The 3,917-nt window shown below is 42.5% G+C and overlaps 1 protein-coding gene across 3 annotated transcripts in view; it reads left to right on the forward strand.

Annotated features, from left to right (window-relative positions):
- Ccdc126 (coiled-coil domain containing 126) overlaps nt 1-3,917 on the forward strand; it is a 21,051-nt gene that overhangs the window by 3,774 nt on the left and 13,360 nt on the right. The window contains exon 2 of one of the 3 annotated variants that reach the window (XM_031381856.1): nt 3,607-3,791. The exons of the other annotated variants lie outside the window; for them this stretch is intronic. The gene's annotated coding sequence lies outside the window, so the exon portion shown is untranslated. The remainder of the gene's footprint in view (nt 1-3,606; nt 3,792-3,917) is intronic. 3 annotated transcript variants of the gene reach the window in all.

Here is a 3,917-nt window from a genome sequence, read left to right on the forward strand (position 1 = left end):
AACATTGCTAATTGCAAATGGTCTGTTTTGTTCCCTGCTTTTGGAAAGCAGTGGGGTCCTGAGCTGAGAGTTTGGATGTTGTTGGGTAGTCCTGACTCCCCTGTGCTCTTCTTCCTTCTTTCCTATAATTCTGGTTGAAGTATTTCATGGTTATTTGTCTTTCTTTTGTTCTAGTGATAAAGCTGGCCTAACAGGTTTATCCTTTGGTTTGGGGCTAGGGAGAAACCACTAAGATGTTGCTTAACCGTTTGGTTATTTGCATGGTATACTGCTTGGTGAGCTGTGGAAGAGAGCTTTGAATGGTCTTTTAAAGCAGCAGTTGTCAACCTGGGGCTTGTGACCTCCATAAAGGTAGCATGCCAGATGTTTACATTATGACTCATAACAATAGCAAGATTACTGTTATAAAGTAACAATAAAATAATGTTATGGCTGGGGGTCACCATAATGTGAGAACTGTATTAAAGGGTTGCAACCTCAGGAAGGTTGAGAATCACAGCTTTAAAGTTTTTTTGTTTGTTTGTTTGTTTTTTGTTGTTTTAAAGTCAGGGTTTCATTGTATAGCCCTGGCTGCCCTCAAACTCAGATCTTGTTTCTGTCTCCTGAGTACTGGACTACGGGCATGCACCGCCACACCTGCTTCCTATAAAGATTTTCTAAGTTGGAGTGGCAATAATAAACCCTGTAACAAATAGAGAAATTTAGAAAAAAACTTCTGCCAGTCTTTGCTGCCTGAGGTCTGCACTCCTTGGGGAACGGTTTTTTTTTTTTTTTCAGAGTTTGACACATTGTGCTTAAAATACCTAGTAACAGTTTTCTGTTAACATTCTTGGAATTGTTCCCTAGACTTTGTTCTGCACCCCACTTCCTCTTATCCTCTTTCTATTAGAAAATACAAATGAAGTGTTTTTGTGTTTATAAAGATCATCACATCAGGTCATTAGTGATCCTGTATGTTACCAGCTAGCCTGACAAGCTCCTAAGAAATGGGACATCAGGGCTTTTTTTTGCCTGGGGTTTCTTGCTATTTGTGAGGGGAAAAATGTCTTTTTTCTATCAGAGGTTGACAGCCTATTGAGGGCCAACATTCTGCAGATCTCCCTCACCTCTCATCTCTCCCACCTTGTAAAACTTTTATGCAAATCGTTTACTTCCCCCATATTTGTTTATACAAAGGCAGCCCCTCCACAACCCTCCTGAATTTGACAGCCTCCTTAGCAGACTCCTTCCCTCTTTCCTTTGTTCTCTTTACATGATTTTTACAAAACTAGCCAATTGGGAAAGACTGTGAGATTGGACCCCAGCTGATGTGGAAAAGATACAGGCAACACCCGTGTTAGAATAAAAACCTGAGCTTGTAGCCTGGTTTGGGTTCTTAGTGAATTGGTTTTTGCAAGAAGGATTTGCTTTGCTAAGCTGCTCTCCCTTTGTTCCTGTGTTTACCTGTGGGATATAGATATATTGTTTCTTTACTTTGGCTTGTCTAGACAAGGCCTTATTAGAGCTTGTGAGTCCTTTCCTGCTTATTTGCTTGTTGTCTGTAGTTTCTACTATCCCACTTTAAGTGCTGGGTAGACTGTGCTACACCCCCCCGCCCCCCCAGCCAACCAGATAGCTGAAACACACACAAACAATTAACTTATTTTTAATATGCTTTAGCTCAATAGCCAGGTTCTCCTAAGTCTTCCTCTGCTAGCACACCCTTCTTTTCACTCCCAGCTCAGCACCCTAAATCTGCCCTCAGCTTAGTTGTGTTTCTTATCTCCCACCTGCTACCCGAGGCCCAGTTGGGGAAGCAGCCAATGGCCACTCTGCCCTAGATCTCACATGGCTGGTGACTCGCTAGAGCAAGTGGGGCCATAGCGAGCAGGGCTGGCAGAGAGGTCCTGAGTTCAATTCCCAGCAGCCACACACATGATGGCTCACGGCCATCTGTACAGCTACAGTGTACTCATACACATAAAAAAAAAAAAATCTTAAAAAAAAATAAAAGAAATTGAGACTAGATTTTGTAGTTGGCAGACCAATTGCTAACCCAGTTGGGGATTACCTTAGCCCATACCTCATACATACTTCATCAGACATAGCCTCTGTTTCTATTTATTCAGAGTAGTGCCTTATTAATTGTCTCACTTCTGCTAAGACATGGTCTTTAGGAAAACAGGAATCCTACTTCCACCTTTCACAATGCCAATTCCTGACACATAGTAGGTGCTTTAATAGGTAATGAGAATGAATGGATGAACAGATGAATGAATAACCCAAGCTCCTTCACACATCAAATGAAACTGCATATAGTATCTAGACCTTTATTTCCCTCCAATTTTTTTTTCTATTTCCCTTTTGGATTTTCTGCAGTTGGGAACTTTCTCATAGGAATGTTTAGAAAGTTATTTTAGACCAAAAAAAAAAAAAATGGGGATAATGATGGAAATGGTTGCAGTGTATATTTACCTAACTTCGCTCTGGGAAGTAGCTGTGCTACCAGCCCCCTCCCAGTTTCCCTTGAGACCACCGCTAAAAGACACAGTCACGTAGTTGTTCAATTCAACTTGCCTTCTTGGCACAATTGCTGGGCACTACTGTCTCCTGCCTGGAAAAACATGCCCTTACCAATTTCTTATCTCCATCTCTCCCACATATCCTAAACTTCAGTTGCTAAACTCCCCTGACCACCCGCTTATAGGAGCAGACTCTGTGGCCACTCTGTTTTGAGATCTTACATGGCTCTTAGTTCTCTCTCCAAAGCATGCCACACTCCTCCTCCTTCCTCGAGTCCTCTGCCTGCTTCCAGGGACCTGGAAATCTTATCTCTCCCTTCTGCCCAGCAATAGGCCCATGGCATTCTTTACTGACAGATCAAGAACCAATTGGGGAACAGGATCTTGGTGTCAGAACCTCTCCCTACAAATGGTGACAGTAATCTGGGGGAAAAAAAGATAATTTTAGATTGCTGTAATTTTGACTAGCAAAAGGCTGTCTATATATGGTGGCCCAGAAATCCTGAGTGATAGTGTTGGCCTGTCAGGTATCTAGGTACTGACTCTTGGCTTTCAGAGGGCCAGTACTTGAAACATAAAAGAAAATGGCAGTGTCAAAGTACAGGTTCTGTTGTCATTTGAAGTTTTGAACACCATACAGAAAAACACATCGAGTCCTCTAAAATGGAAACTTCTAGTTCTTTGGAAAGTTATGTCAAATGATGGCTTGCTGGTGCACACAGGTGAAAGGAGTGTAAGTAAATTGCTGTTAATTGTTGAAAGTTCAAACTCCCTGTCACATCTTGCTAAAGCAAACATGTGAAAGACACAGGTGAAAGGGTGTTTTGATATAGCAAACACTTGAAAGGATGATTGATGAAGGAGTATAAATATGGCCACACAGACAGTGGAAGATGAGCACTGAGCTTTGGTTTGGTTTGCTACACCTCACTATTCTTCGATAAACATACATGTATTGGTTCGCTTTACATAGTGTTGTTGAGTTCAACTTGTGTTAATGCCGCCACTGAGAGAAACTCAAGAACTGCTTGTGAAGTTCCTGCAGCAGCTTTTAGCTTCAGCACCCTTGACTCAGGCCTGTTGGCGGGCCCGGTGGTTTCTTTAGGATTGAACTACGGCTGCTTGGTGTCTGCTTGCCAAGATGACTGGACTGTAGCTGCTGGTTTGTGCCTGGTGTCTGCCTGACTAGAGGACTGGTCTGCAGCTGCTGAGTCATATTTGGTTTGTGCTACGGGAATGAACTGCTGCTGAAGAAGATCCAGCTCACCCTCAAAGAAGATTGCTGATCAGGTTCACTTCCCCCATATCCTAATAACTTTCCCTTTCCACTATCTCTGCTGGGTAGAGGAGCGGTTGAATCCTTAATAAAGCAGGTTGCAAAAATGTATGCCTACAGTCCTCTTTTTTTTTTTTCCT

This window comes from Mastomys coucha, unplaced genomic scaffold (assembly GCF_008632895.1).
Source record: "Mastomys coucha isolate ucsf_1 unplaced genomic scaffold, UCSF_Mcou_1 pScaffold20, whole genome shotgun sequence".
Lineage (NCBI taxonomy): Eukaryota > Metazoa > Chordata > Mammalia > Rodentia > Muridae > Mastomys > Mastomys coucha.